The sequence below is a fragment of the Anser anser genome (assembly GCF_964211835.1).
Source record: "Anser anser genome assembly, chromosome: 1".
In the NCBI taxonomy this organism is placed as follows: Eukaryota; Metazoa; Chordata; class Aves; order Anseriformes; family Anatidae; genus Anser; species Anser anser.
The window spans coordinates 211339779-211359860 of record NC_139720.1 but is presented as its reverse complement, the minus strand read 5'-3'; the positions used below and the strand labels follow the sequence as shown (position 1 = coordinate 211359860).

Sequence of the window (20082 nt, the reverse complement as noted above, 5' to 3'; positions counted from 1 at the left end):
TTCTCCTAGAAGACGAATTATAAGGCCTGGAAACAAGGTGGGACTATGTAGGTGCAGAACCAGGGGTAGTGCCCCAGGAGAGCCCAGATCTGCACACCAGGGTTGCCAGATATCGGGGTGTTAAAGGGCTCCACTTGCAACGAGCCCCGGGATCGCATCGCTTCCCAAACTTCCCTTTCAGGCTCGTTTCATTCACGCCCACGAGAAAGCTGAAGGGTTGAGAAATCCCCCGCTGAGCAGCCAGCGTCTCGCACGCGATGCTGGAGCAGCAGCAAATGAGGTGGGATGTCCCGGCTGGGACAGGAGATTTTTTTTGCTTAAAGTGAAGAGGGAAATGCTGTGTGGCATTAAATATCCATTAATGCAGAAGCAAGGCTTCTTTTTGTCCTGTGGTACCTTGCTGCATATCCCTAGAGACATGATGCACTGCACAGCATCAAATTTGGGGTTAAAGGACCTTGTGGGGGTTATTACCCGCTAGACCAGAGCTTGGGGTGGGCTTCGAGCCTCCCTACATGAGACTCATCCCTCCTAGAACCAGAGGGCACTCCCTGGGCAGCCGTACACGGTGTCTTTACCTGCCCTGCCTCTTCGGGCCACTAGCCACCGTGGTGGCCAGCCCCCCAAAACACCCTGGAACAGCCACGGCATTGCCCCACCACATGTGGGGTGGCACACAGGTAGCTCTGGCCCCATTGCTGGGCCATCAGCAGTTCCTTTCTTCTGTTTTTTACCCTGAGAGCCTTCATATAGCTGATTTGTAACCCATGAGCTTGGGCTACAGCCCCACATTGCTCAACATGTCCGTTATATGGATGTCCAGTCTTTTGGGGGAGCTGGATTCCCTCCTCTGGGCACTACAGGTGGGCAAAGGCAGAAATTAGCCCCCAAAAGGGTCGGGAACTGTGAGCTTCCAGCTGTGAGCACAAGGAGGTGGTTGAAGCCAGATGTCGGCCCCATTCACAAGGCAGCTGACAGCCCCGAGATTAGGGACACGGTTTGGTGGGTGACATTGGTGGTAGGGGGATGGTTGGACCAGATGATCTCGGAGGGCTTTTCCAACCCTAATGATGCTGTGATTCTATGAGATGTCCGTGTCCACATGTCATTTTGGTCATGCCAAGAGCGAATGGGGAGCACTGGGGAGATCCTACCTACAGGTCAAGCCTGAAAACAAGCCTGAAACTCAAAGCGACTGGTTTGAGAGGAAGCTGCTCCCCACATTTCGGCATGGTCAACAGGAGGGTTTTGTCCTCACCTGGCTCATAGCAACTTTGCAGGTGGTGCAGGGCATGGGGCTGTGCTCAGCACGGTCTCAGGTCACACGTGGAGCTCAGCCTGGGGCTGTGCCCCTGGGTGGCCCCCAGCTCTCCAAGAAGTCTCCGCCACCCTTGAAAAGTGGCCACAGCGAAGAAAAAAGGGCTGGGGAAGGAGGAGGAATAAATCCCTTGGAAGCCAAAAAAAAAATAAAAAATTAAAAATGGTGCTCAGAAAAGGGGGGAAACATTCCTTTGAAGATAAATCCCACTTTGTGCAGTTCAGCACATCCTGGCTCGGCTCCCACTCTGCTCCTGGGAATTCCTAAGCGGCTCTTTGTGCCCTACTGCTCAGGGGAGATGATGAGATGGGGACGCAGCGTGGGGGACCCCCGCCGGCCCCCCCAGCCCTGCTGAGGGCAGCGCAATGCCGCCAGCGCCATCTCCAAGGGAAGACTTTGTCAGTCGGCCAAAAGGGGGAGAAGAAAAGAGGTCTGCAGATCACATACCTCCGCCGGCGGCTCTGCAGAGCCCTATTCAGCCAGGACAAAGGACGGGGGCCCTGGACGGTCACCGCCCGAAGCCCCCAGCGCCGGCCCTCCCGCGGGCTGCCCGTGTTAAAGTTCAGGGTTTGGAGCAAAACAGCCCTGCAAGGAGGGGAGGAAGGGACGCTTTCCACGCCGTCGGCCGGAGGTTTCTCTATTCAGCTATCCGCAGCATCCATATGCATCAGGGCTGGCCCGTTTTTACCCCGTAACAATGCCGCCCCGCTGTTCCCAGCGCACCCCCCTTTCTGGCTAATTCAGTGCTACGCGTTTCTGCATAAGTCATCGCAGGATAGTTTTGAAGGGATTTAGGGAAAGGATGGCCTGACACTCAAGATCCACGCCCAAGATCCCCATCCTGACTCCAGCCTCCCAGTGCGGTGGAGCCATCACCCAGAGCCTCCTTTTCCCCCTCATGAACATCTCCATCAGCAGTCATTCCCTGTGCCATTTTCCATGGGGCAGGGGCGTGCTGAAAGCACGGTGAAAGCAGCAGATGACGACTTCACAGCTCATTTCTTTTTCACCCATCGTGAAAATCTCCAGGGCCTGCTCAGCAAGGCAGGTGCATGGTGGTGTTCATCGCATGGGCACCACCTCATGCAGAAAACCAGCGTGCAGGACCCCGATGGACAACCTCAGGACCTAGGGTATGGTTGGCTCTGCTGGGTCAACACCCAGCAGCGCTCACATCCCAACAGATCAGAAGAGGGTAATTTATTTAGCCGTAGAGTCTGTGGTGGGTGTTTCAATTCCTCTGTTTTAATTCCTCTAGGACCCATCTCCTCCGTGTTTGAGTGGTTACAAGGAGTGAAGAGGAATGGGTACAACTCAACCCATCCAAGAGCAGGCATCTTGAACAGGTTGGATGAACACAGCCAGAGTGCCAGGGCATGAATCCAGCCCAAGACATAAGGACATTCATCACTCCAACCCAAAAAACCCAAGCACCATTTCTTGGGCCTCCCAAGTTGCCTCGATTTAAGTATGGCCCTTGGGCACCAAAGCCCATTGCTGCCTGGAAACCCTGCCTTTGCTCTGGGTCTGTCCCCGCTGCAGTAGGAAGAAATGCAGGATTTCTCCATGCATGGTTAAAGGAAGCAGTCACGGGGACCACAGAAGTTCAACAGGCTGATTGAAGGCGGTAGTTCCCAATGCTGTAGTGCCTCATTCTTGTGGAATGGCCCCAAAACATCAAGCCCCAACCAACAGTCACCATAACACAGTAACACAGGCACAGCCTGGCAGCAGGCGAGGGAAGGAAGAGGTAAAGCACTGCTTGTGTAGTTTGGGGGAAGGGGAAGAAAAATGGATCAGAGCCGTTCACCTGCATTTCACGCCCAAATTGGGATTTGCCTAAGCAAGAAGCTTTAAGAAGTTTTCAGGGAAACGGAGCACTTCGGAGAGCGCTGACCCCGCAGAACCTCTCAGACCGCTTTAAGGCATGAATCAATTAAAGCAATCACGGAGCAAAGGTTAATCAGTAGCAAGTACATCTTAAGAAATAAGTAGCCTTTTAAAAAGCCATTGCTCCTGCCAATTCCTCCCCCCTCCCCTTCTTTTCTAAAGTGGCTTTTAGTTCTCGGACTCTGGAGACCTTCCAAAATAAGTCCTGTTATTAAGAGCGGCTGCAAAATCATGCAGCGGCAGGGGATGGACCCGAGGTACTTGCAGCAGCTCGGTACCACGGGGGGCTGAACACCTTCCAGGGGCCTCCAGCTTAATTAGAGCAGATGGAGGCGGGAGGGACGAGGGATTGCTTTTTGCAGTTAGTTTTGAGAAGGGAGGAAATGAGGCGGGAGGGTAAGGAGGGGACTGGCTCCACAGCAGGTCTACGCAAGCAGCGAGGCTCCAGCCCGAGCATGCAGGCACACGGCGGTGCTTCGAGCTGTTCCCGTGCCGTGTCCTGCCTGCAGAGGTGTTCCTCCTTCGGGCAGCCTCCTCTGCTCCCCTGCACAGGGTGTCCGAGCCGAGCCCATGCTCAGCCTGGTGTGAAGCCCACCGCAGGCATCCTCTCCGAGCTGCTCCATCCGTTGCCTCCCTTCCTGTGGGATCTGGAGCCCAAAGGATCTTCCCAACTTCTTATCCTATCCACTCTTCTCTGAAATAGTCCAAGACCCTCCTGTCCCAAGCCACCAAGAGGTCACTTGGGCAGGATTTGCTCCACGTGGGGAGGATGCAGGAGCCCATGTGCCGGGTTAGGGCACCTCAGCTGATGGGTGATGCCTTCAGAAGCCGCTTGCACACGATTATTACAAATATTTTTCTGAAGCTTCTGGGCTCTTGCACAGCAAGCAAACAAAGCCTCATTGCCCCAAAGCTACAAATGTAGAGAAATAATGCTTCTTGTATGTCTTGGCTGTTATTTTATCACACTAAACACCACCATACATCAACTATTTGCACAGAGGAACTTCCTAAGACACACGCAGTCCCGCAGCAAGTGATCACCAAGATTAAAGAGCTGCTTTTTCATCACCCCTAATGACACCTCGAGCCCAAAAGACACCATCCAGTCACCTCCTCGGTCCAATGCCATGCCATATTCTGTGATTCTGTGATAAGAAAGCCACGGGACCGGCTGTGAAACCCAGCTTTCTATTTCTCCGCAAAGTTTCCAGGTCGCCCTGGAAACCCTGCACACCTTTTAAACATTTCAATTGCAAAGTTGCAAAGAGGCAGCTTTGGCTCCCTTCGCATGCGGAGCATTTTTTCAGTTAAAATCCAGCTGGTCCCACAGCACATTCTGCATTTTCTTTTGTTAAATGCAGCTAAACTCTTTGAGCAGCTGTAGGAAATTATTTCCCTTCTCCTTTACCCTTCCACCTGGTGTCATGTGCCGGAGAATAAGTCCAGAGAGAGACTCCCTTTGGAGACCTGGATTCCCAAAGAAAAAGTAGGAGGGAAGAGAGGGTGATGTACACCCTCTGGACCTCCAGCCAGATGAAATCTGCGTTATCCAACCCCAATTGGTCCCCGCGTTGACACCAGCTAACCGAGCTGCTCCTGATTTACACCAGCACTCAGCCCTGCGCCAGGGCACCCAGCCTGGGGAAGGGAAGAGGTCGCCCATCCGAGCTGGCTCGCAGCGGGTGGCAGACCCGAGAGCCTTTGCCCCCTTCCAGCCATCCCTAAGAGGTCTCGATGATTTGCAGCTCTTCCCAGATGTTTGCCCTTTCACGGGTTATTTGCTCCCGGGACGACCTCCCTGTTCACACGCCGGGCAAGCTCGCGGAAAGAAAGAGAGGCTCCTTTCTCCCGTTTGCTATGGAAACAGCCCTTTATCCGAGGCATTACAAATGCTCAGCTGCCAGCTCCCTCCCACCAGCCCCCGGCTCCAGCAGCCCCACCGGCCACCCACCGCTCACGTCTCTCCCCAGCTCCCCTTCCTCCCCTCAACAGGTGACGGCAAACTTCTCTGGCAGGGGTGCCAGAGCGAAGCCGGACTCCTAAACTCCTTTTTCTCTCCAAGAAGTCACCGGGAACACCCCCCTTTGCAAATAATCCCCTTTTGTTCCCGCTTCTCCCCATCCTCCTGCTTTTCGGGCTTTGTTTCTCTGCCACCCAGGCAGCAGCTGCGACAATCGCCCCGCTGTCGGACGCCAACCAACACTCTCAAAACTCCGAAGAATACAAGAAAAGTCCTAAAAATCCACCTTCCCCCTCGCAAAGCTAACTTTTAGGGCAGGCAGGAACGGGCAAGGAGGTATGCATTTCACATAGGTGGGGGGAATCTTTAGCACGAGGACGTTGGAGGTAACTCACCTCGCCGGGACGCACATGGAGGGGTTATTTTTTGCTTTCTGCTGCTCTTGGATCGCTGTGTCCTCTGCTCGTGACACTCAGGACCCGAATGGTGGCACCGCTGTGTGACACCCAGTGTTAGGGAGGCTGCCGGAGCCGTCCCTCCCACCGTAGGAGGGGCCACGTGAGGCTTCATAAATTCAGCCCCCCGAGGCTGGGAAAATTAAAATCCCATCGTGGGATGGGGGCATGGCTCCTGGAGGAGCTGGGGACTCGTGGGTGAAGCCGGGTTTTATCCGTCCCACGCCCTGACCACCCAGAATGTGAGAGGCTGGTGTTAAAACGCTGCCCTGGCAGAATTATGTGCCCGCAGGTTGGGATTCGAGGAGATATCCCAAAGGCGATTTGGGCAAGACATTGCTGATCTTCAGAATTAAAACTAACAAGCTTCCTCCTGGAAAGCATCTCCTGCAGCCATGAGCCCGGGGCATGAATCTGTAGCACACAATTTCTGAGCAGCCCCAGATGCAAACAGTGCTTATTTTATTTTATTTTATTTTATTTATTTTTTATTTTGCAATGGTTTTTGGCTTTAAGATCTTAATCCTATTAGAGACATAACTCCCTTTGGAGGGGGTGAGGGGCAGATCAGTGCAACAAGAGCAGTTTGTGCGGTTGAATTTTGTAACTTCCAATGCATGGTGGCCTTTTGGAGGGATATCCGTGAAGTTTCTCAGGCTATAAGGCTTACCTTACACAGCTCCAACTTCTATTTAGTTCTCCACTGCACAAGAGGCCAAAAAAAAAAATCCCCCCTTGCCCCAAAGGGCTGCCTGAAATGCCACCACTGCAGGCTTTTCATCCCCATCACTTTTTACACTGGGATTTTTCCTGTTGGATGAAGAGAAGGTCCCTGAAAAGAAAATTCAGCAAACTGCTGTCTAAATGGAGAGGAGAAGAAGGGGGCAGAAATGATGGCCCAGTGTTTTTTAGGCAGATCACATTACAAATATAAACTTTTGATTAGAAGATGGGCCACAGAGATGACAGCCTGATTCACTCTGAAACCTAATGACGAGCAAAGGGCATATAACAGTTCCACTGTAAAAGCAGTACTGGTAATCCTTGGGTAGCACTAGATCCTACAGTACCATCATTTTCCTTTGGAGTTAGAATATTAAATAATGAGGGAGCCACAAAAGGTTGCCGAAGGCAGAAGCAGCTGTTTCTGTTGCTGCTTGTTTCTATTCCTGACCACCTTCAAGCTAACACTCAGCTGGCTGGGGTAGAGGCACGGCGTGGGGCTGTGTGCAAGCCTGTAGATAAATTACTTGGTTTATGGTCTGATTTCTGGAAAACTGATAGCGAGGGCAGGGAAGGGTGAGACTGAGAAGCCTGATGGCACTGATACGATGCAGGGAGCAGCAAGAGCAGCTTCCCCAGGTACCTGACAGGTGGGTGTCCAGCAGTTTTAGTCTCTGGGGTTGATGTGCTGGGTTATCCTCCTGAGCGGTGTGCTTGTGGCTGTGCTGAGCCCAGTTTCACTGCGGTCCTTGCCCGGGCTGCCTTTCCTCCAGCTGCTGCATCCTCAAGGTGTGGACAGGCTCCATTGGGTATGTGGGGAAAAAGGGGACAGGGCTGAGCAACGTCATCAGCACAAAACTCCTCCCTGCAGCAAAGGGCAGACCATGAAAAAGGAAAGGACCATCACTGAAAACACAACCAAAGCCCTACCCCAAACCAGCAAATATCCCTGCTTCCCCCCCCCCCCTCCAAAATACCAGCGTGCTTTTGCATCCTGCCCTTTCCTCTGGGTGCAGAGACGCAAAGCCCTCGGTTTGCTCTGCGATCACCTGGCAGATGACGTAGGGGCAGGGCGGGGGCTGCTCTGCCTGCGGTATCTTTGGCTCAGAGTTCAGCAGCTTATCTCAACCAGAAAATCCTTGCCCGGTGTCCCGGCCGGTGTCCCAGCCCTTCCAGCAGCTGACATTGAAGGGAGAGCAAGCGAGCGGGGTTGTTATCACGCTCCACGTGATGGACCTCATCCAGACCTGCTTTGCACCAGGACCTGCTGGAGCCCTGCCCTGAGGTTTATGAGCCCATAAAGAGGGCATCTGTAACAGCCCGGCTCGGGGATATCAGCCTTGAACTCCGCTGAATTTTGCCTCTATTCGTGTCAGGAGAAGATAAAACCGCGGGGGGAACGGCACAAACAGGGAGCGCCGGGAGCAGGGACATCTCGGTGCCCAGGTGCCTGACTAGATGCAGAGTCCCGGGCTGCATTTTGGTGAGAAATAATCACATTTTCATCCTACCACTGTCCCCCAGTGGCTTGGGACATTTGTATCGATGGGGTCGGTCACCCCTGGGCTGAGCTTGTGTCCCCGCTCCGTAGGGTTGCACAAGGAGCTGCTGCGGAGCCTTGACAGCAGGTGACTCGTGCAGGGAGCGAGGTCCCCGTAAGATTAACCACAGAAACTGCAGTGTTTATGGGCAGGAACGATACAGGAGGAGGGCAGGAGGGGACTTCAGCCCCTGCTCTCCCCTGGGGTTGTTCTCCTGTGGCAGCAGGCAAGTCTGCCTTTTGCAGGGAGCTGTGTCCCACCGAAAGGCAGAAGGTCCAGTTAGCGATGGGCTGGGGGTGGAAAGGAGCAGGGGTTCAGTAAGGAGAAGCACAAAGTCCTGCAGCAGGATGTGCTGGGGGCCCCCAGCTGGGCAGCAGCTCTGCAAAAATGGACCTGGGGGTCCTGGTGGGCACCGGGTGGAACGGGAGGCAGCCACGTGCCCTTGGCACTCAGAGGCCTCGTGGTCTTCTGGGCTGCCTGGGGCAGAGCAGGGCCGGCAGGCCGAGGGAGGTGATCCTTCCCCTCTGCTCAGCGCTGCTGAGGCCGCCCCTGCAGTGCTGGGCCCAGCGCTGGGCCCCCCAGCCCCAGCCCGAGCTGGGCACCCTGGGGAGAGCCCAGCGCAGGGCCCCCGAGGTGCCGAAGGGCCTGGAGCACCTCTGCCGTGAGGAGAGGCTGCGAGAGCTGGGGCTGCTGGGCCTGGAGCAGAGGAGGCTCCGGGGGCTGCCAGCCATGGCCACCGGCACTGCCGGGAGGTGTCGAGAGGCCGGAGCCAGGCTCTGCTCAGGGGTGCCCGGGGCCAGGCCCAGAGGCCCCGGGCAGAGATACCTCCAGACCCTCGACACGGGGCATGTCTGAATGTAAAGACTCTGAGGGCAGCTTCACGCTGAGCAAAGGAGGAGCAAAGCCCATGTAGACGTGCCAGAGGTTTCTTCTAGAGCCCGTGACCTGCTGGCTGCACACCTTACCCAAAGCGACAGAATTTAAACTCAAAAATCAGCTTTAGGCAGCCAGGCAGTTTCTCCTGAGCCCTGGGACTTACAGCTGGGCTTTGAGCATCTTCTCCTAATGAGCTACATCCCTCGGGCAGGCAGCCAGCTGGGACCACACAGATTTATCCTACAGCCCAATGCAACACCCAGCTACAGGGAGCACAAATACAGGCTGTGGTATGGCCAGGGAAACTTTCACACTGCACCCCAAAGCTCTCCCTCCCACAGCAACAAGCGCTCTGCCTCTTGTAACTCCATTGCCTACTCTCCTTCATGGGGCTGGTGCTGCTGCATTGTGGTCCGGCTTGCATGGCATTACAAAAAAAGGGTGAAAGCCTGTCCTCTCCTTTCTTCTTCTCTGTTTCATGGCTGTCTTTTAGTCATCATTTTGCTCTTTCAGTCATCATTTTGCTCTTTCCCAGCAGAAACTAGGAGTTTGCAATGCAGGTCAAACAGGAGGATGCAACTTGTGATAACCCAAAGGTCCAAGGAAGTCTCAGTGAAGCAGATTCAAGGAGCAGCGAGGAATGAAAACCCCTGGGAAAAGCTCAGGAAAATGCCAAACGTTTCTGTGCCTGAGCAGAGTGAGGTGGGGGAGACACCGCTGGATGTCGGGAAAAGAACACAGAGAAGTTTTGCTTTGTTTTCTGCCTGCTCTGCTGCTCTGCACTGCCTCCTGCCTCACGCTCCTCCAGATTCAGTGGGTCAATCTGGACCAAGGCGTTTGTCCCTTCTCTGGTGGCCCCCGGGTTATAGGGACACCCTGCTACACCCAGCAGGGACGTCACAGCGAGGTTCCCCCACCCCTGGGTTACAAACCCCATGGCTGGGCGCCCTTTAGGGACCAGCACCAGCTGCTCCTGAGCCCCACTGAGTTTGGAGGGGCTCAGATTTGGTGCTCCAGTTTCGATGTTTCCAACGGCCCAGGCTGTGCTTGGTGGCACTTGACCTCTCCAGAGGCTTCTCACCCTTCTGCCCATGGCCCTTTATGGCACAATCCCAGTGTGCTCGAGTCCTGGAGACCACTAGAGGACTTTAGCTTGAGCAGGACAGGGGAAGCCACCTTGCACTCATCCCATAGCTCTAAGCAGGCCCTGATGCTGGTGCCAATACCTATCAAACCCACCAGCTGTCACAGCACAGTGGTGACAGGTCCCTTCCCTCTAATCACGCTTAGTGAGTATGGGGCCACCAGAAGGCCCCGTTAGACCTGGGGAAGCACGAGGGCACCTGCAGGCACCCACCCTGCTGATGCTCAGACATGCACCCTGGGGGCTCTTCTCTTCTCTTCTCTTCTCTTCTCTTCTCTTCTCTTCTCTTCTCTTCTCTTCTCTTCTCTTCTCTTCTCTTCTCTTCTCTTCTCTTCTCTTCTCTTCTCTTCTCTTCTCTTCTCTTCTCTTCTCTTCTCTTCTCTTCTCTTCTCTTCTCTTCTCTTCTCTTCTCTTCTCTTCTCTTCTCTTCTCTTCTCTTCTCTTCTCTTCTCTTCTCTTCTCTTCTCTTCTCTTCTCTTCTCTTCTCTTCTCTTCTCTTCTCTTCTCTTCTCTTCTCTTCTCTTCTCTTCTCTTCCCTGCTCTGCTCTCTTTTCTCTGCTCTCTCCTCTCCTCTCCTCTCCTCTCCTCTCCTCTCCTCTCCTCTCCTCTCCTCTCCTCTCCTCTCCTCTCCTCTCCTCTCCTCTCCTCTCCTCTCCTCTCCTCTCCTCTCCTCTCCTCTCCTCTCCTCTCCTCTCCTCTCCTCTCCTCTCCTCTCCTCTCCTCTCCTCTCCTCTCCTCTCCTCTCCTCTCCTCTCCTCTCCTCTCCTCTCCTCTCCTCTCCTCTCCTCTCCTCTCCTCTCCTCTCCTCAGGGCTAACCAAACATTAAAGCACATTCCTGAGAGCATTTTCCAAACGCCCCTTGAATGCTGGCAGGCTTGGGGCATCAACCACCTCCCGAGGAAGCCTGTGCCAGTGTCTGAGCACCCTCATGGTAAAGAAAATTTTCCTGCTGTCCAGGCTGAGCCTCCCCTGGCACAGCTCCGTGCCATTCCCACGTAACCCAACGTCGGTGCCCAGGGAGCAGAAGCCAGTGCCTCTCTCTCTGCATTCCCTCCTCAGGGAGCTGCAGGGAGCAGCGAGGCCACCCCACAGCCTCCTCTTCTCCACCCAGGTGCCCTCAGCCTCTCCTCTCAGCACCTGCCTTCCAGCCCTTTCCCCACCTTTGTTCCCCTGCTCCGGAGGCGCAGGCACTCCTCAACGCCCAGCTCTCAAGGTGAGGTGCAGGACGCCTCCTCCAGACCGTGGCACAAACCTCGACCAGATGGAGGTGGAGGACGTGGGATGGTGGCCAAGGACCGTGCTGGAGCACCACAACCATCTCCTGATGCCTGCTGGGGTGTGCTGCCTGCCTTCAGCCTCCAAACTTGGAGCCTTGCAGTGGCAGCAGGGGAACACAAAGAGGAATTATCCCCAGTGCAGCTGCCCGGAGAGGGCAGCACAGCCCCAGGAATTGGAGGGGAGCAGCCAGGTTAAGCCCGGCAAGCTCATGGAGTTCAAGCTCTAAATTCTCCCAAAAGATGAGCCTCGGGACCAAAACTTGGGACCCTTCTGGGCAATAAAAATCAGGGATGCAGGAAAAACATCACTTATATAAAGTGCAGCAGTTTTCCCTGATGCTTGCGATAATAAACCTCTCTTCCTCTCTTGTACCTACCAGCGTATTGCCTCTGCTCCTGCTCATTCCCCCCACTTCGCTCCCAAATAATAAGACCCTGCAGAACTGTTCCCACCAGTGAAAACGCTAAATTTAGGTATGAAAAAGTAAAAGTTTAAAGATCCAGGGCAGGTTTTGTGAGTCCCAGTGCATATTTAGCCTTGGGACACCCCTCTGAGATAATCAGAGGTACATTTCCCTCCCGTGCAGGTGGAAAAAAAAGGCAGCAGTGGGATAAGAGGACTGGGGTTGGGAAGCATTTTGCAGCCACGAGGTTTCAACCAGGACCTCTGCAGAAGCTCCTCTCCTTTGCCATGGGACTAAAATAAAATAAAATAAAATAAAATAAAATAAAATAAAATAAACACTCAAGTAATGGTGTTGAGGGAAATACTGGCAGAGCCACCAGCCCCGTTACCACTTTTTCAGGCACTTTTGGGGTACGTTACCAGGCCCTCCGGTCTGCCTGGTGCCCGGCTTTGTGAAGTTTCACGAGGGGAGCAGCAGGATGCAGGATGACACAGTTTGGCTGCCTGGCTCTCATGGGACAAGGACATGGACATGGGATGCACATCGCAGCAGTGCCACCACCAACTAGTTTGCCAGCTCCCCCTTCCAGATGTTCCCTTTTCTTCCAGCTCCCCCTCCGACGTGGGGCTCAGCACCCAAATGGCTTGTGAGAGCTCGGCAGGGCTCCCAGCGCCAGGAGGCTGAGCTGGGAAAGTCCTCTTCACGTTAGGCTTGGTTTCTTGGACTTCCAGCACCCAGCTCTGCCCTACAGCCACAAGCGGATAAAATCCTACAGCAGGGGGCTTGTGGGGGCACACGTGTCCTCCCCTTAATATTCCTTAACCCAAGCTGGGACGAGGCACTTGCACAATTATGTAGGTGATAAACTCCTGCTCTTGTCATCAGCCTCACCCTACTGACCCCACATGTAAAAGTGATGCTGGGGAGGGCAGCTTTAGGGACCGATCCCAAATCCTCCCCCGTTTCCTCCTCTGCACCTGGAGCCGCAGACACCAAGCTCTACCTGGGGAGACAGCAAGCAGCCAGGAGGGTCCATTTCATCATCTGCCTCCTCCTCTTCCTCCTCAAGCTGGGCTCTACATCCTGCTTCCACACTGGTGTTTCTCAGAGCATTAATGACTTCCAAACAGGTGAAAATAAGCAGTAGAAATCACACTTTCTGCATCAGCTTTCAGTGTAAAGTCACTTTGCTCTATCAAGTAAGATCTAATTAAAACAGATCAGAGAAACACAACTCCTTCAAGCACCCCCCCATTCATTTCTGCAAGCGTCATTGAAACAAAGGGGAGGAGAAGCAGGTCATTCATTCTGGTTTTATTTAAGGTTTCAGTTTTGCTTTCTAAATGGCTGAGCTGACCCTAACAAACCGGGCACTACCGGAGAGTTACACCAAGGCAGTACAAAGAAAGAGAAACACATTTTCCAGCTGATTTTAAAACGGCAAAGGCTCTTGTTATTTCCCAGCAGGACCAGACACACAGACACCTGGCAGCAGGTCAGATTAGCTCCAGCTCACTTAGCATGAGTTGTTGCTCAAAGACATAAGGCTCAGTCCTCACTCTGAGCACCCCTTCATTGCACAGGAGCCCCCCGCTCCTTCCTGCTCCCAAACAGGATGCCTCAATCCACCGTAGGCTGCTCCAGCATCCTCCAAATTCCCTCAGCAGTTGGGAAACTGAGCTTTTACCTTTTGCTTCCACCTACACCTGCAACCATCCTCTTCCTCAGACCAACACCATCCTCTGTTGCCCTCCCACCCCTTTCCTGGGGGCATCCATTTCGGCTGCAAGTTTCCGTCCAGCCCCCGCCGGCATCGCTGTTCTGCCACCACCAGCGGCAGCTCCCTGCTTCTCCAAGACCCCAGCCTTGATGCTGAGAGCCGTCATTAGCAGCAAACCATGAGATCCGCCCTAGGACATTATCTGTACGCTCAATCCAGTGCGTTTACAACCCCAAAATACATCCACGTGTTCTCTATTACTATCAAAATAAGCCACTGAAAAGTCTCCGTATTTTATGCTAGGGAGACAAACAGACTCAGCCTTCACCTTTGACAGCTTCCATATGAAAGATGCTGGGGAATCTGTAAGCTCATAATTAAGAAAGGCGTTCAGATACGTACCATTCTTCTTGGACTTTGGGCTGGACCTTTCACTGCCAGCTGAGCTCAGCAAACTTGAAGTACCAGCAGCCTACAGGCCACTTCAGCCCATCCTTGCATGGTAAATATCATCTGGTGATACCAACCCGTGATACCTTGAGACAGACACGTTAGGATACTAACGGAGATCTCAGCTCAGAAGCGATCTCAGCTCAGCCAGCCCCTCTCACCCAAACTCTTGGCCCCACTGAACTTAAATCAATCATTTGTTTAAATAAAACCTAGGGCTACAGTAACACAACTCCATATCAGCTCTTTAAATATAAGAAGCTTGAAATGCACCAGCTGCTTCTTAAATACGACAATCTTCAGTGCTTTGGAAAAAAAAGAGATGAGTTTTACCTTCCGCCACCACCAGGAGCTCTGGGAGCTGTAGCACATTGTGCCATTTCGGCACCTAACCTGATGGGGTTGCTGAGGATCCCATAAAAACAAAGCAGGTTTTCAGGATGGATAGTCAAACAACTGAATATTTCATATTCTAATATAGAAGAGAGAATCTAATAATCAAATAAATAATTAAGGGCTGCGATTAAAAATGGTTCAGACTCAGTAAAATTAGTTCATACTGTAGGTATATTAAAATATATTTTAAAATGCTACCAAATCAGTTCTCTTCTCTTGGAAGTTGCGTTCAAATCCCAGCAGTAAGGATGTTCTCAGAAAAAAAAATAAGAATTATTAAGTCAGACACTTGTGCTAACAGCTCTCTGTAGTGACCAGAAAGTGCTGTAAAAGGCTATGCAGCAGCTGCCACCAGTGCTGAAGCTGAGCGATGCCCAGATGAACCTAAGAGTAGAGAAAAGGATCCATCTCTGGACAAAAAAAATGTATCTCATTCTCCTAAACTAACTAAATTCTTTTATTTATCTTTTTATTCAAGATTTCTGAGACCATGAAAACACGATGCATCTGTTAACTTGGAACTGGGGCTAGGCACACAGTAGCAAGTCAACTTCTTTCTCATCACAGGTTGGTAAAATAAAAACAGGAGAAGATGACAGGTCTACAGCCGCTGTCTTACAGCTTCCCAGAGCACAGCTCTCAGTCCTTACCAAACCAGTAAGGACCAATCCACAGTCGAAGTCAATGAGACAGAAGCACATCACAGGCTTAAGAATGGGGAGAAACAGTCACTCCTGCAGATTCCTTTCCAATAGGCAACAGAGAATCCAGCAGAGTAACTTAAACACAAGTCACCCTTTTTACCATTTTTCCTCCTGCAGAAAAATAAGCTCACGGATTTGCTCGCAGGTAGGGCACATCTGCATTACCACTCTCACCTCAAAGGGGTGTCAAGGATGGAGTGGGAAGGGAAGGCGAAGGGAAGTCAGCAACACTCAGTACATTCATGGATCAGGTTTAATCCTGTGCTGTCAAAAAATGTCAATTGATGGGTCAATAAGACCAGAGCAACATTAGATTTTAGATCAAGTGAGCTCTAGCCCATCATTCCTTCCACCGCACACATGGCATTTTGAGACTTGCATAGAAAATAAAACCAAACTCCTCACCAAAGAGAATTATCCGAGGGCAGTGGCCTTCCCTTTCCCGATCTCCACCCCAGCCCCAAGCAGAGGAGCTCATCAAGAGATCAGGTTCCCCCCAGGGCTGGCAGCTTTGCTGCTCTGCCCAAGGAATTCATCTTGCGAGGGGAAACTCTCCGTATTACATGAAGATGAAGAATGTACACAAGGGGAGGAAGGCAGCAGATTTGGCAATGGGCTTCAGACATTACAGCCTCACGTCAAACAGTGGCCACCCTGTAGCCTGAAGGATGGGAGAAGACACCAAAAAAGACAAATATATGTATATGTTTCAATCACATGCCCAGGGCAGGGAGGAAAGGACTGATCCAGCAGCAGGTCTCAGCAAGAAGCAGGAATGAGTTTCTGTGCAACACAAGTGCTTTGGGGAGAGGAGAACTGGATTAAACTCACCCTGGAAATGACCAAAGCGATACGTACAGAGAAAGCAAGATCTTTTATCCGTTCCCTCTGTGTGCAGTTACTCCTCTTCAGAGCCACTCGCTATCCCACAGGACTACAGAAGCTTGTATCACTTAATGCATCGCTTGTAAGCACCCAGTGACGATAACATGAAAACCCATCCCATCCGACAGAGTTGTCTGGTGACAGTGAATTCTCCAACCCTCCCTCAGCCCCGAGTTAAGAAATGCAGCAGTCCTTTTATTAAAAATCAGGATACAGTTCAACATAACGCCAGTGTTTACACCCGATCTCTCTAGTAGTTCCAGGATTGCTGTTGTTTTACATATCATTAGCAACCAAAGGAGTCAGTAGCATAAAGATATCAGTTCACTCGCTCATTTCAAAAAAAAAATAATAAAATGAATGCCCCTATGCTTCCAAGGAAACACTGTCCATGATCAGTTTGTTTTCTGTTGGCCTTGGTCTAAGAAGCAAGAGTTTTCACCATCATCTTGCAGGCAGATCTTATCTTCCTAAGAGCAATTGTTCTGTTTGCTTTCTCTTACAGGGCAGGTCTCCACGAAGCCTGACAGCACTAATAAAATAACCCTAAAAGAAATCCCAGTTGATTTTTCCTGTGATTTTTCTAGAATATCAGAACTCTTTGAAAGCTGTTTAATTACTTGAGTTGAAACGAAAGTGTGCGGGGAAGGACCTTGATTCACACAATTTGGCAAAAAGATCACGACTTGTCCAACAGCTGCAAGAAGCACACACAGGCTTTCTCCTTGCTCCCCCGAAGCATCCAGCGGTGCTGCAGGAGGGCTGCATGGTCCTGCCCTCGTTCCCCTTCCAGTTGTTTTAGCTGTTCCGATTGCTGCTGCCTGCTTCCTTCCCTCCTCAAGTCATCCAAAGCAGAGAGCAGCCTCAGTGCTGGAAGAGCAGCTTGGCAAAAGCAGGAGGAGTCCAGCCAGCAGAAGATTTACTTTATTAAGATAAACATGGTCTAAAGGCTCCACATTATCTTTAAAAATAAACACAGTAAGAAATACGAAAACAAACTGGCTTTGCTACGGGTAGGTCAGGTTCAGATGTTCTCAGAAGATCTTCCCAGCCATAAAATATACCCTTCCCCTACCGTGCCCATCAAGGAGGATGGAAAGACAGTTCACTACGCGAGATCAGCAGCGTACCTGTTGCGTGCCCTCCCACATTCAGCAAACGATACATCTGCTACCCTTCAAGGCAGATCAAAGTTTTAAGAACACCCCTGTGAAGGAGGAGCGGGAGGGGACAGGGACAGGTAATTCGGTTTCTGTAGGGAACATCTAAAAGGCTTGACACGACGGCTGTGCTGGCTCCCCCGCTTTAATGGTTGTTCTTTGCTGCTTCTTTAGCAGCAAGAATCAGAGGAGTGAGACTAGAAAGAGGCTTTGCAATTTTCAGGAACTGGTGCTAGGAAGAGGAAAAAGGAAAAAAAAAGGTTACATTTCTCAGAACATGTCCCAAAAGCCTGGTGTTTACACAAAATATCAGGACCTAGACCTGTATGAACTCCAACAACCTCCAAGCAGGCGAAACAAAAAAGGCACGATGAACAAGAAAGTTCACCGTGACTTTTGGGCCTCACCTGAACTGATAAAGATCTTTGCACCCAACACATCCTAATTTCTCCAATGTTTATACACTCCCAAGACCAAGCAAGTTCTCCCAGGAAATAAATTCATGCAAAATCTACAGTGAAATTCTTTGTGGAAGGGAGGTGTAAGTAAAAGCAACCTGTGCAGTTCCAAAACATTGCACAGGGCTTCCTGCAGCAATCATCTCTCCATTCTTCCTTTCCTGTCACCACAGATCTGCTGAAAACATTGCCTTGGCCTTCTAAAGCTATTAGAAATTTTCAGAACAGCTGGGACTGAGGAGCACAGCAGGGAATTCACAACAGGACCAGTCAGGCCATCTCCTATACCAGGTGCTCTGTTCTGTTAAACAATATTGATTATCGAGCATGCAACAAGCAGTAGGTGGTGTCACAAAGTGCTTCTTGCAGCACATGTGGTGTTTGTTTCAGGGGCAAGGCTTAAAACATAACATCTGGAACAGAGGAAGGAGTTTTCCCTGTGTTCAGGGTTAAGTGGAAAGCTTGCAATACTCCAGCCTCGCAGAGAAAGTCTAGGTTGGGGACAGAGACTGACACAAAACAGCTAATCAGACGAGTGGAGGCATGAAGCCCACAAGCTGTTCAGAAAACCCAAAATAATTAAGTCCCCCAGGACTTCTGAGCACCAGAAGGGATCAACCACCCAATCTGAACACACTTCAGAGGTGGAAAAATCCGAGGCTAAAAGGTAAAGGCAGGCAGAAATGCTGCAGTCCCAATGTTCTCCTGCCCCAAGGAACACAACCCTGCTGCTGTCTGATACTCTGGAGCTGGCAAGTCCAGGAGAAAAAGTCAGCTTTCATCTACTGCCATTCTTTCTGCCGGTGATTAATGCTTCATTAGTGTCTCAGAAAGGCAGCAGCACTCCCAAAGCTGAACCCAGTAGACAAACTAAAGGAAAGAAAGGAACACCAAAAAAGAGACAACTGTCTCACAGTCGACATCTGAGGGCCCCATCATCACCGATTTATTTTACAAAGAGATGAAGCACATTTTCCACCCCCGTGGGAGGTCTGACAAAAGGAAACACATGAACACTCCTCATCTGTGTTGGTAAAAAGCCTGGCAGCTTCGTCCTTCACTTTCACCACGAGTCCAGACAAAGACACCAGGTTTTCAGTGAAATAACTGAGGATTTCTCACAAGCTTGGTTCCATCACCTCTGCAGGAAGAGCTGTATCTGGCAAAATGTGTTAACGCCAAACTGCTGCAGTTAATGCAAGACGTGTCCCTTCCAGAAAGCTTTGGGAACTCTCCCCCAGAAGGGAGACAACCAGAGCATTCGATAGCTGGAAGCCCTCCTGTTATCCAAACGGGAACAAGCACGGCCAGACCGCAACACCACAGCCAGATGTTAGGGTGAGCTGCGTGAAGAAGCCACGGGAATTAAGGGGCTCAGCAGTTGGCAGGCTCGGGGCACGGCAATTATTTGAGGTTGGTTACAGAACACGCTGCACAGCTGCTGCCAGTAGCAAGTACAGCACAAAAAGGAAAGTACTCTGTTAACGCTTCGTTAGGGATTTGGGGTTTTTTGGTTGGTTGGTTTTGGTTTTTTTTGTTCGTTTCTTCATGGTAAATTATCTCTGCTGTGCTTGTGACTTCAGATGACGCGGTATTTAAGACCCCAAATGACATTGCTCCACATGCCTATTCTCACTCTAGAATGCTGAATTCCGTCCCGTTCCCCGGCACTTACCTGGAGCAGCTCTTTTGCAGAACCTCTTTTTTCCACGTCCATTTCAAGACAGCGATTTAGGAAGTCTCGGAATATGGGTGAAAGCTTTTCTGGATTCTGCAGTTCCGGAGTCCCGTTAGTAGCAATGAGATACAGGGCCTAAAGCAAAGCAAGCACCAAAGAAACAGGAGGTTACGAAGGTCAGACTCCAGCTGCAGATTACAGAGGCACCCATTTTTCCTCTCCCTCCCCACAGTTCAATGGGGAAAAACAAAACCAAAACAAACCCTTATCAGGGTGACGAAGAAATGCTTAAGTTTCAGCAAAGAGAGGAGCTGCCAGCCCTATTTTTATGTGGATGGGATCCAATCCTTTATTGCTTTACCCTCGTAATCTGGGTTTGGATCCTGCAGCCCTCTCAAGGGATTAAGAGGACAAAACCAGCAGTCCAGACTGTGTTTACAGAGGGAAGTTGGCTGGCACAGCTCTGCCAGTGCTCGACTCCTGCAATAACTATATCCTCATGGGAAGGTACCCCTGAAGAAACAGGAGGCTTTCTTCTCTCGATACTTTGCCCAAATGCACAAGGCCTAAAAAGTCAATACTCTAAAGATGCAGTTGGTCCTTTACAAAAGATGGCCAGTAGGTTCTCAAGCAGCACTTAACACCCTACAGAAACAAGTGGAGTCGTTTTGCTGCTGCTTGGGAATGAAGAATTCTCTAAGAATCAGGAAATTCAGAATTCATCCACTGCAAAATTTTACTATTAAAAGAAAATCGCTAGATGCCTTTTAAAAGGAAACAGACATCTGGCAGAGGCCTTCTGAGCTCACTGCTCATCACATCTCAAGGTAGAGGTCTGATAGCCTGGGAACTGCAACAAGTTAAGTTAAATGAGAGCAAAGCACCCCGTTGCTTAGCCATCCTCATTTAACTCCATACCAACTTTTTCCTTTCGCATTTCTTCACTGCTGCGCTTCTCTCCCAAAATCATCTCCAGTAAAAGAGGTGGAAACAAGTTAAACAGAATTGTTCTAGATCCCTTCGTCCTGTTTAGCTT

At 51.1% G+C, this 20082-nt stretch overlaps 1 protein-coding gene across 1 annotated transcript in view; it reads right to left on the bottom strand.

Moving 5' to 3' along the window:
• The window catches only part of LOC310884987 (glycerophosphodiester phosphodiesterase domain-containing protein 5-like), a 37117-nt gene extending 27898 nt beyond the window's left edge, over nucleotides 1-9219 (bottom strand). Inside the window, 1 exon segment of the mRNA XM_083807667.1 lies at nucleotides 5567-9219. The gene's annotated coding sequence lies outside the window, so the exon portion shown is untranslated.
• Between the last annotated feature and the right edge of the window lie 10863 nt (nucleotides 9220-20082).